The sequence below is a fragment of the Miscanthus floridulus genome, chromosome 1 (genome assembly GCF_019320115.1).
Source record: "Miscanthus floridulus cultivar M001 chromosome 1, ASM1932011v1, whole genome shotgun sequence".
NCBI classification, from domain to species: Eukaryota; Viridiplantae; Streptophyta; class Magnoliopsida; order Poales; family Poaceae; genus Miscanthus; species Miscanthus floridulus.
Window position 1 is genome coordinate 128574588 of NC_089580.1, and position 12448 is coordinate 128587035.

A 12448-nucleotide genomic window follows, 5' to 3' on the forward strand; every position below is an offset into this window, starting at 1 on the left:
AGTGTCGTCCTCAGCCTCCTTCGTCTGTAAGCCCACCTCTGCTAGAGCGATGAGCTCGCTCAGTCTGTCAGTGTCATCCTCAGCCTGCCTCTGCTCTGCAAGCCCGTCTTTGCTAGAGCGATGAGCTCGCTGAGTCTGGCAATGTCATGCTCATCCTTGTCCTCCTCATTAGACAACACAATCGGTGATTCAAAGGTGCGATCAGCTCGCTTTCTGTGCTCATCTAACTTCTTTTCCTCATACCTTGCATGAGCCACCTCTGCAACATGGTCCTCACTGCATTCAATTCCTTTATATATAAAATGCAATCAGTTAGCAACGCGACTATATTACATTTAAAATCAGGCAACGAAAAAAGGCTTCGAAGTACTCACTGGCATATAATGAAATAACATGCTCGTTTAAGACCTGTATCTATACTCTTGTCTCCTCCCTTGTCTCTTTCCTTGCCCTCTCCTCCTCTAATGTCATCCGTCTCTTCAATCCCCATTTGACAAGTACAACGTCGATCGGGTTATAAATACCGCGCTGTCTAGCAAACTCATGCATCTTGTATTTGTGATGTTTAACGAAAAGGTTGACGTAGTCAGGTCCATATCCCCTCTTTCGTGCAATTACTTGCTTCCCCTTCAGTTCATCCAAGAACTTAGCTTGACCATTATAATATTTCCACCTACATTTCCTAGTGCTCTGTTCAAATGATAAATTATATCATATATGTCTTAGCAAAAGAAACAAAATACGATTCCATGGTTACCACAAAAATAACCAACCTCATCATAGTCAATCATATAGCTGCAATAATGGCCTATTCCAAGCTCCGAATGGACTAGACCGTAGTTGGATTTAACACCACATTCACACTTGACTAGCGGTGCTTTGTAAATTAACCTTTCTTTCTTCTTTTACTTTGTTTTTGGAGGTTCTTCGGGCCATTTGTTTTTAGGACCATACAACCACTCCTTGAAACGACACTTCGCCATTGAATACACCTAAATAACATGACATTAGTACATGACACATATAGCTCAATATTTTAACACATACACTTTGCACTTACTTCATGCTTGTTTGGATACACAAACTCCAATGTATTGTCAGGGTTTATCACAGCTCGGTCTCCATAATAGCACAGAGGAGGTTCTTCGAGTCGTCTAACTACGGCTAAGTGATTCTCTTTAGTCGTCATTGGAGAGGGGTTAGGGGGAGGTAGAACCCACCGGTTGAAGTGCTCTCGTGGATGTCACCCTCTCCACCAATCGTCGAAAAGGAGGTACCTGGGATTAAACTTGTCTGCACCGTCGATCCACTAAAAGAAAAAACACCTCTCATAGGCCTACACAATAAAATTCCAACAAAATATTAGTAACTTAGTAATACAAATGAAGAAGAAAAAATATACGGAAACAATTACTTACATTAAAACGACTGCACGTGTAGAAGCAACGAGCCGCTGTGTCTGGATATCTCGATTGAAACACGTTGGCCGGACAACCACAGTCACAGTTAGGGACATGGAGTTTAGGAGGGACGGGGGCATCTTTGCTAGACTCTTTGGGGTACAATTCTCTAGGACGACTCCGTTTTCGCCATAACTGCTCCCGAAATATGTCTTCCATATAATAAAACAGTTCAAATTAAACATCAATCAAAAGAACACAAATTAATATAAAATATAATCATTTGCAATACAACTAAAATAATATAACCGACAATTAGAGCAACAAAAATATATATGGTAAACATACTTCTAACTAAATAATTAACCTTAACATTGACAAAATCAAACTAATATCTTTCATAGACGACGGCTCCCATTCATAATATATCTATCCATCATTCAAACGAAAATAAAATGTGCGTCATTACCTTGCACGAGGACGAGGAGCGAGGGAGGCGGCCGAGGAATGGAATGGAAGGGAGGCGGCAATGGAGGGCCGGGCGGAGGCCGGGACTGGCCGCGTCGGTTTTATTCGGCTCTGTCGCGCCAAGATCGGTGGCGCGGCAGGCCCTGCCCCGTCAGCGGTCAGCGACTCCGGTCGCCGCCACGTCAGCCCTCTGTCGCGCTACTATGCATAGCGCGGCACAGACATTTGACCGCGCTAGGACAATAGGCGCAGCTAAAAGTGTTAGTTTAAAAAAAACCGATCAATTAGATTTCAAATTAGTTTCTAAAAAATATTAAAATTAAAAAAAAATCGCTCCAGCTCGGCAAAACCTGTCTGTCATCCACGATCCACGCCGCACGTTGCCGTGGCTCAGGCCTAGTTTAGTTCCCCAAAAATTTTGCAAAATTTTTCACATTCCCCATCACATCGAATCTTTAGACGCATGCATGAAGTATTAAATATAAATAAAAAATAAAACTAATTACATAGTTTAGACAAAATCCACGAGACGAATCTTTTAAGTCTAATTAGACTATGATTGGACACTATTTGTCAAATAACAACAAAATGCTACAGTACCCATTTTACAAAAATTTTTGGAACTAAACTAGCCCTCAACCGGCCCGCCCTACCTACCAGCCAGTATAAAATGCCCTCTCCTCCTCCGGCTGCTCAGCGTGCTCCGCTCCATTTTTCTCGTCCTCTCGTTTTTGCGTTTAGGCCCCTGGGGAAGCAGGAATTCCGGCGCCGGTCCCTCTCCCCGGTCTCCCGCTTCGCAGCTCCGATCGAGGCTGCAGCGTCAGGTATGATCCTTCGGAGCCGCTTTCGGTCCTCATGGACTTGCATTTCACCTCGTGCATGCGCTGTCGGTTTTAGATTTCATCTGCCTCTGTGAGGACTTGGTTAGAAACTAGAAGCGGTGGCTGGGGAGTCGCCGCGGTCTCTAGGAGGCATTCCAGGGCAGGATTTGGTGAAAATCTTGGTTTGCGGGGCGAATTTTGGTGCCAATCACTCTTGGACTGGGGATTCTGGTGCCAAGAACTCTTTAGGAGAAGATCCTAAATTTGGGTGGGGGTTTAAGCTATAGAGTACGGTGGAACTGATAAGGTTGGGCTATTGTTGCTCCAAAAATCTCAGGGGAGCCGGAAATAGTAGGTAATAGTAGTAGTTTGTTTGTTTATATGCAGTAATGTAGAAGTTTTTCTGTTGGCCGCTGCTTTTTATGATAAATTTTGGCTCTAAATTTATGGTGCAGTAATTAGTACTTGTAATTAGGAGTTCTGACTAGGTGCATATGTCGAGGTGAAAAAAAGAGGCAGGAAGTAGGTTTTCTATTTGTGATGTGATGCAGAACTTCTTTATCACTGTAGCTATTTTATTTAAAATTGTATTTTGCGTCCTGTAGTTGCATTTATGGGAAATCAATGCCAAAATGGAACCTATGGGAGCAATTACAACAACTACAACCACTTTCAGAAGGAGCCTTTGGCTTCTAGGTACTATGATGGGGACGATTCTGAGGATTGCTACTCAGGGCCATCTAGGTCGAGTATAGCGGATCTTATGCGGCAAGGACTGAGACGAACCTTAACGTCCATCTCTGTCCTTGGTCAAAAGACTCCTAATGTAACAGAGCATTATACCCTCGGCCGGCAGCTTGGAGAGGGTCTCACTGGGACAACCTACCTCTGCACCGAGACCAGCACTGGTTTTCAGTATGCATGCAAGTCCATCTTGAAGACAAAGTTCCGGAACATGCAAGATATCGAAGATGTGCGCCGTGAGATCCAGATAATGCACTACCTTTCAGGCCAAAATGATACAGTCACCATCAAGGATGTGTATGAGGATGAGGAGGCCGTGCACATTGTCATGGAGCTCTGTGAAGGTGGTGAGCTATATGACCGGATTAAGAAGGGGAATTACAGTGAGCAGAAGGCTGCAGATCTTATAAGAATTATTGTTGGCATCATAGAGAACTTCCATTCACTTGGTGTGATGCACCGGGATCTCAAGCCAGAAAACTTCCTCTTACAGGATAAAGACGATGATTTGTCAATAAAAGTAATTGACTTTGGTCTCTCTGTGTTCTTCAAACCAGGTATTATATCAAATTAAAACAAGCCATCAGGCTGTTCAAATTATCAAGTAATGAACTCATTATGTGATATTCTGCTAATGTTTTGATCTCTATGTTGTATAACCCAGTAGGTCCTTCATGTTGTCCATAAGTGAAATATTTTGTTTGTGTTGCTAATTATTTTATGGCTCCCACAGAGCAGAACAGTATAGCATAGTATTTCCTCCTTGTATAGTTTTTTCCCTGATTGATTCACACCTGGACACCTTTGATTTATACCGGAGTATGGAAGTATGCACCAATTCTGGAGCTTTTTCCTGAATACAGAATTTGCAAATTTTCAGGTGAGGTTTTCACTGAAACAGTTGGAAGTCCATATTATATTGCTCCAGAGGTATTGCAGAAGCATTATGGACCGGAGGCTGATGTATGGACAGCTGGAGTGATACTCTATGTATTGCTAAGTGGCGTGCCACCGTTTTGGGCAGGTGAATTGATTAGACATGATATTTGACTATTTGCAGTTTTGCTTCACTGCTGTTTTCTGGATGTACTCACATCACTCATTTAATTTTGTACCAGATACACATGAAGGTGTACTTGACAAAGTGCGGGATGGGCATTTTGATTTTGAATCAGACCAGTGGCACAGGATTTCAGACAGTGCAAAGGATCTTATAAGAAAAATGCTCTGCCCCTGTCCATCGGAGAGATTGAAAGCCCATGAAGTTCTAAGTTAGTATCGTTTAACCCTTGTGCACATTACTTCTTTTCATTTCAATACCTTATATCCACATGTCTTGCTTTTCCTAGAATGACTTTGACCGGATATTTATTCCTGGAAATTCACATTAACTATTGTAAGATCGAGGAATTGATAATAGTTGTTCACGATTTAATGATCTTTTCTTTCTAAATGCTCAGAGCATCCTTGGATATGTGATAATGGAGTGGCTACTCATCAAACTCTAGATCCAACTGTTCTTTCTTGTATCGACAAATTATCTGCAGCGAATAAATCAAAGAAATTGGCTCTACAGGTATGCTTACATGCCATGGAGTGGAGAAGTTATTTCCATTTTTGCATCATGGTAAAGCATTATCAGGGCTTTTGGGAAATAAATTGGAGATGCATGTTTTCTATTACCTTTTTTTTTCCAATACGGATCCTTTTGGTGATGTTATAGTTTAAACTTCACTAGCATTGTTACCTGCTATAAAAGGTTAAAACGACCCAAAATATGTAAACATCATGAAATTTTCTACAGGGTGTCTTAAAATTTGATGCAAAGCTTTTCATTATTCAGGTATTAATGTATCTGTCATCAACTCATCATTGTTGTCAGTGCACATATTGTCAGTCATCTATGTGTTTCATTTTTGCTTCCAAGCTCAGAGAATAATTGATCAGACCTTTTTACTATTTGGTTTCATTTGTCTGATCTGCCATTCTAGGTTGATTTAGATAATTTCCATAGGATGCTTTGCAAGGTAGATGGGATGTGAAGTACTCTACATTTGTTTCGAAGAACCTGAAGTACTCTACTTAGCCTGGCAATTCCATATCATAATAATTCACTTATTTCGCATTTGTGAATCTTCCTGATTTTGGCCCAGGTTATTGCTAAGCATCTTTCAGAAGAGGAGATTGGTAGGTTGAGAGGAATGTTCAAGGCAGTGGACAATGGAAACAGTGGTGCGATGACTTTGGCTGAGCTTAAAGAAGGGTTGAGGAAATGTGGCTTAGTGTTTAAAAATATTGAGATTAGTGATATCATGGAAGCGGTAAGTAACTACTATGTGGAGCACTAGCAATCATACTGGTGCATATGATGTATCTTTTAAAAACTTGATGACGTTTCAGAGTACTAATGGACGAACTAGAAGCGATACTACTAATGTGTTGTTGAACCACCTGTTAAACCGGTCCTTTTGTTTAATAAGCACTGAACCATTCACATGCCATATGTATTAAATAGGTCACTGAAGTGTCCGATACTCCGATGCACTGAACTGATTTCATGACTTTAAGAATTTTTATTTACGGAATGCTTGTAAAAAGAACTGAGATAACATATCCCTGTCATCATAGTTCAAAACTCATGGATTTACAGGAAAAACAAATGAAATGTATCTTTATCCAGTACGTTATTGCTATAGAGCACAACATGCATTTACCGTACATTACTGTCAGCCTTATTGAAAAGTTTTATATCTTCAGGATGATTATGACAACAACATCAATATTAATTGGGAAGAGTTTATTGCTGCAACAGTGCCCCTAATTAAAATAGAACACCAAGAACATTTGACGGAAGACTTTACATATTTCGACAAAGATGGAAGTGGTTATATCACTGTCGACGAGCTTCAAAGGCTTCCATGGAACACAAGATGGAAGATACTTTCCTTGAGGACATCATTTACGAGGTCGATCAAAACAATGTAAGTCTGCCTTCTGATTCCTCGCCAAGCTATGATATCAGTGATTTTGATAAGTTTGTGGAATAGAATGATCTATGCTTTTTGGAGCATTATTGCATGTTTGATGGAAGTACATTGGTCCTAAATGATTTCTCTCTCTCTCTTATTTTTTTTAAAAGATAGCCCTAAATGATTTCACTTTCAGAAATGCCTTAGTGATTGGGAGTGAAAAAACCACAAGCTCATGTATGGCAGTTTTACAGTTTGCAGTCCCACACAAGCATAAAAAATGCCCGCATTTCCATTTTCTACAGAAATGTGTGATAACATGCGCTTTCCTAATTCTGTAATGAAATAGGAAGACATGTATAGTTGATTTGTCTTGGGAATACATGTTCATACCTAATTTTAAGGCATGGTTTCATCAAGTCTCAGAACAATATGTATATAGGGGGGGAAAAGCAGCATGTAGAAGAAAAAAAAATCCCTGCTGGCAATCTGATGTGTTAACTTCTCATTCTGTAAATTTTCAGGATGGCCGGGCCAACTATGGTGAGTTCATCATAATGATGCAAAGCGATAACTCTGGACTGAGGGAGGCACCTGAAGTTTACTGATATCTCTGGGGGTGCAAAGATACTGTTCTCTTTGTCTCCTTGTGTGGTTTGGTTCCTCACAAGTCACAACAACCATTGGGCAAAGCTTGTGAATCGAGGAGAAGAGAATGTAGTCTAAATAGTCGAAAGCTAGTAGAAGGCTGGCTACCTTATAGCATGCAGCCATGCAGGTAGTATAGGTATGTTGTATGATCTATAAGAACAAACAAAGCCAATGGTCATCATTATGTATCAGTGACTGGTTTGTTGGTTGCTACCCTGCAGCCTAATAGATTAAATACTAGTAGAAGAAATTGATCTGTCTGCTTCTTTGCTGTGGTCAACTGTCAACAGAGTGCTTATCGTTGGGAGGAAGTAATCAGCAACAGCAAAGTTTACATCTCTTCAGCCATGCCTGAAGACCCCAAGCTGATGTAATCTGCAGGCCATTCTGGAGGAAGCCAGCCATCTTATACAGAAGCAGAAGGGAACAGGTTTACCAACGGCGATGAGGTTGAGGTTCAAATTCAAGTGGTTGGAGGGCAGGTGTCTAGCTAGTTTGGCGATCTTGTCCGAGTGGACTGCTCTGTACACGGCAGGGTCCAACTCCAGCAGAACTTGTGAGTACGGAGTACCTGGTCGGCGATCGTGATCCTGTGTCAGGAAGGCGCGAAACCAAAGCCGAGCTCGAGCGCGGCGAAGCGAGGGACGGCGGGGCGTGGGACCGTGGCGTTTGGCAAACCTGGAAGGCCGTGCCGTTGCGGTCGGCCTGCCGGCCGGCGCGGGCGAGGAGGCGCCGGAATCTGGGCTGTCGCCGATCGAGCCGTTTGGAGCCCGATCACTGTCCTTTCAACGGAAAGAATCGTGAACTCGTGGGTCGTCAGCAGGCTTCATCTGTTCGCCGCTAGTGTCGGTCGCGTGGCTTTCCGCTCGATACCTGTGAGGCTGTGAGTCCGGCGCGCCGCGGGCGGGGGTCTTCACGTCTTGTCTTGTGGCTGCGAATCGAACGCTGGTTTGTGGGCGAGAGCAAAGCACCGGAAAAGAGAGCGCGTGCCGTGCGTGCGTGCGTCACCGCCACGGCGAGGACCAAGGGCAACGGCAACCGGTAACGCCAGGCCTAGGAGCAAGTGGGATATGAAGAAGGCCTTCCCGAGATCGAGTGGGCCGGTACAGCTGAAGGATGTTGCGATATTGCGATAAGATGAAGAGCAAACCAAAATCAGCTTTACGAAGAACACATATATAGCGTAATTTGATAGAGAAATTGAGAAAATGGAATAGTAAATGATTATACTGGAGTATCATATCAATTCGATCAGCAAGACATATAGGCGGCAAAATTCGATTCGAGAAAACCAACCGGCCATATCAGTCTGCCTGATCTGATAAGTGCAGGCCTAGGATTTTGGCGCGTCATTGATACGTCTTGTGAACTTTCTTGCATTTTGTTTTCTTTTGTCATGGTATCAAATCCACATGGTATCCGATTCCACGAGGTTTCTTTTAAAAAAATAAAAACTAACACAACATTTGGAAAAAGTATTCATATCCTTTTATTACTACCTAAAAAGTCCTTGGACAAAAATACTTTATTAATAATAAAGGTAAAGATCTCGGAATAAAAATGTATCCTACCTTGGTTCCTGGTTCATTAGCCCTCAAAAGCAAAGAATTAAGGAAGAGAGAGGGAAATGCTTTTCTTATACAAAAGACTATGTCTATACGAAAACTAAAATAGAAGAGATATGATAGGTGTATGATACGAGAGACAACACATGTGATTAGATTAAAATTTATTTTGAAAAAGACACCCATTGCAGATATAATTTCTTTGTGCAGTGTCTAGATGAGTTGACAAGTATAGAAACCATTATTATGACTGCCCTAATCCATTCTTCTTTCCACCGATTCAACCATCAGCACTCACCTCCATGCAAAATCAGTGGTGGTGAGGATGCTACTGACAAGCTAGGCACCTTGGTGCTACATCCTTTAGTCATAAATGTACGTTTATTAGGGCACTCGTAACAGTAAGAGCTAGTTACTAGCTCTAAGCCAACATCTTCAATAGTGTTAACTTTTAGCAATAACTCTTAGTATGATTAGGTCCACATAACAATACTCTCACATGATCTTGGAGTTAAGAGCTAGCTTTTCTCTCTCTTTTATTAAAATATGAAAAAATACTTAGAGCTAGCTCAAAAGTCGATCTATTGATGGAGCTGCCCTTATACTCCCTCCGTTTTTTATAAGTCACATTAGCTTTGTCCTAAGTCAAACATGTATATCTTTGACCATCTATTTCAAAAAGAAAATATATAGGCTCATGATACGAGATATATGTTTTTAGATTCATGATGAAAAATACTTTCATAACATATAATTTATATGATGTGAAATTATAAGATTCTTTTGAAATGGATAATTGTAAAAGATAATAATGTTTGACTTAGAACAGAGCAAATGTGACATGTAAAAAAGAATGAAGGGAGTACTTACGTATATTCTTTTTTTTAACCTTGACTATTTTTTTTGTGATACTTTTTATATATAGATTGACATATATTTATGATGTAAAATCTTTCATAATCTGTAATATTTTAGTTTTAAGATAAGAACTTTCTTACATATATTGCTAAACAAAGTGTAAAATAATCAATATCTTAATACGCAGACTTATACTATTTGTGATTAAAAAAAATTATTTTCCCTTGAGCCCGAGTGGAAGGGAATGTCACGGTCACGGCCTTCTGGAAAGGGCTCAAATGTGCTAGTACGGCACTGCCTGCTTGTTACTGACTCTTTTTTTCTTGATTGAAAAGTTCAGGGCCTCTTCTTGGCACGTCATGTTTTCCCTCTCGCATTAACGCCGGATCACATCAGCTTTGCTTCGCCCTGATCACCGATGCCCATGAGTCACTCACTCAGTCTGACCATCCGGCCCGCCCGGGCGGCACCAGTGTCTCGTGGGCCTCAATTCCGTCACTCGCTCGCCGTGCGCGCGCGTGTGGCCACCCTCTCGTCCCGTCCTCTTCGCTTCCCGCGCCGTGGATAAGCCACAGCCATCGGACGGGGGCGCAGGCGCATGGCGCCATCACGAGCCGTCCATCGGACCAACGACGCGGTTGCCGGAGGAGCCGGAGCCGTGGGATAGACATCTACTGTAGGCCAGAGCAGTTGGTAGGTAGGCTTCCCGTTTTCAACCTGCGTGTTCGCGCCAACACGGCAGCGCTAAAAAGCTACTCGACCGATGACCCAGGACGTACGAGTTCCTGTTCCAGCATCCAGCTCAAGAGCCGGAAACCCAACAGACAGAGTACGTACAAGCGACTGTGACCGTCTGGGGGGTGTTGTCATGGCCGGATCGGGAGGCGAGGGGCAGGCTCCAGCGAGCTCCGGCGCCAGCCTGATGAGCGACTACCTCGACCGCCCGAACGCCATCCACCGGCGCGCCGCGTCGCTCGCCATCGTGCCCTCCGGCGCGGGGGCGGCCGGGGACGGCCCGCGCGTCGTCGACGGGTCCGGGCGGGAGGACCGGAGGGGCGCAGTCGTCTCGCCGACCCTCGCTGTCGTTATGGCGCTCTAGGGCGCCGGCCGCCGTTGATTCGAGAACCCCCGTTCCGGGCGCCGGGGGTGGCAAGGATAAAGGAGGGTCGACGTGGAGGAGCTGGAGGCCGGTGCGCGCGCTCGCCGCACCTCGGGAAGCGCCGCGCGGGGTGCCTGCTCTCCGTCGAGGTCGACGCCGCCCGCGGCGTGCCGGCCTCCATGGAGGGGTTCCGCCTCGCCGTCACCGTGCGCAAGGCGGAGACCAGGGACGGCGCCGTGCAGGCCATGCCGTGCCGGGTGCGCGACGGCGCCGCGGACTTCGACGAGACGCTCTTCGTCAGGTGCAACCTCTACTTCTCCGGCGGTGCCGGCACGGGGAAGCCGCTCAGGCTCCAGCCGCGGCGGTTCGTCGTGTCCGTCGTCGCCGTCGAGGGACGGGGCGCGCTTCTGGGCACGCACACCGTTGACGTCAAGCTCGCTTGTGCTCGAGTCTCTCGACAAGATCAGCTCCGAGGGACGCCGCGTCAGGTGGTTCCACAAGACGTTCGCGCTCTCCGCCGGCGGAGAGCTGCAGCTCAAGCTGGGGCTTCAGCTCATGGGAGACGCAGGGCTCAGCCTCTACAAGCAAGCCGGTGAGAGGGACGAGCTGTACTCTCCGGCATCCTCTCGCGCCAGGGCTCACAACAGGAACTCGTTCAGCATTTCAAGCACGCCCAAGATTTCGTCATCTGACGCTTCCATCTCACCTTCCATGAGGGCCTACAAGCAGCTTGTCGATAGGCTTCGCGTCGACGAGAATGGAGATCCTGATCATCATCCTGCAGTAGGTCTCTGATACCTCGGAAGCCCGGCGGACGACGAGCTTTCGGCATCCACCAGCGACGCCGGGGACGTGTTCAGCCTCCCCGAGTACGAGGTCGTGGAGAAGGGCGTTGAAACGGTCAAAGAAGTCGTCCATTACCAGGCTCAACGCGACGTGCTGCGGGAGCTCGACTCCATTGCCGATGCAGATCGAGGCCATCGAGGCGCTGATGACCAAACGGCGGGAACTGGGAAGAAGTCGCCCAAGGCCGGCGGATCAGCAGCAGCGCCTGGGCGCGGATGAGAGATGGTGACGGTGGAGTTTCTTAGGAAGCTCGAGGTGGACGGTGTCGGTGACAAGAGAAGCTCAAGCTGCCCGTGACGCCAAGAAGCGCGTCGGAGTCGCCAAGGAAGGCGGCGACTCCGCTCGTGGTGCCGGACTTGGGGCGGAGCATCGGCCCTGCCGTGCAAACGCGTGACGGTGGGTTCCTGGTGTCCATGAACCCGTTCGACTTGCCGCTGGCGAGCCGAGACGGCCCCCCGAACCTCGCCATGCAGGTGTCCAGGACGTTCGTGCTGCCGGGTCGGCCATGGCGGCGACAGGGTTCGACGTGCTCCAAAAGATGGCGGCGGCTGGTCGGCGCACGACGAGGTGCGCGACAGGGTGGCGTCCGCTCGGTGGCATGGACAATATTACGGGGAAGACGCCCGAGCAGGTGGGGTTTTGAGGGCATCGCGGCGGCTGTCATCGGCGGGCGACGCACCGGTGGGCGCGAGCTCGAGCGCCGCGCGGTCCGTGCGGTTGGTCGGAAGCTCGCCACGGCCTTGTCCGAGGGCCGGAGCGAGCGCGTCTCCACGGGCATCTGGACCGCGGGTGACGACCCGGAGACGCTGGACGAAGTTCTCGCTTTTTCCCTGCAGAAGCTGGAGCCCATGGCCGTGGACGCGCTGGCGGTCCAGGCCGAGATGGCCGACGAGGATGCGCCGTTCGAAGTGTCGGCGGCCGCGGGGGACACGACGAGCGTGTTCGACTCGCTGGTGCCGTCGGACGAGTGGTCCGAGTCTGCTGCAGGTGGTTCGGACGGGCGCGTCACGCTGGTGGCGGCCATCCA

General features: G+C 46.5%; 1 long non-coding RNA gene and 2 pseudogenes across 2 annotated transcripts; 2 read left to right on the top strand and 1 right to left on the bottom strand.

Annotated features, from left to right (window-relative positions):
• Nucleotides 1–432: 432 nt before the first annotated feature.
• LOC136493277 (uncharacterized) lies at nt 433–2130 on the bottom strand. 2 transcript variants are annotated; one of them, XR_010768328.1, is made up of 5 exons: nt 1870–2130; nt 1419–1612; nt 1061–1336; nt 774–992; nt 433–690 (listed from the first exon to the last, which is right to left on the bottom strand). It is a non-coding gene; the product is annotated as an uncharacterized lncRNA (long non-coding RNA). The 2 variants fall into 2 exon arrangements; XR_010768326.1 differs by having other exon boundaries at nt 774–1336.
• Nucleotides 2131–2508: 378 nt separating this feature from the next.
• LOC136541018 (calcium-dependent protein kinase 23-like) lies at nt 2509–7733 on the top strand (annotated as a pseudogene).
• Nucleotides 7734–10230: 2497 nt separating this feature from the next.
• On the top strand, nt 10231–12446 carry LOC136463013 (protein PLASTID MOVEMENT IMPAIRED 1-like; annotated as a pseudogene).
• Nucleotides 12447–12448: the final 2 nt, after the last annotated feature.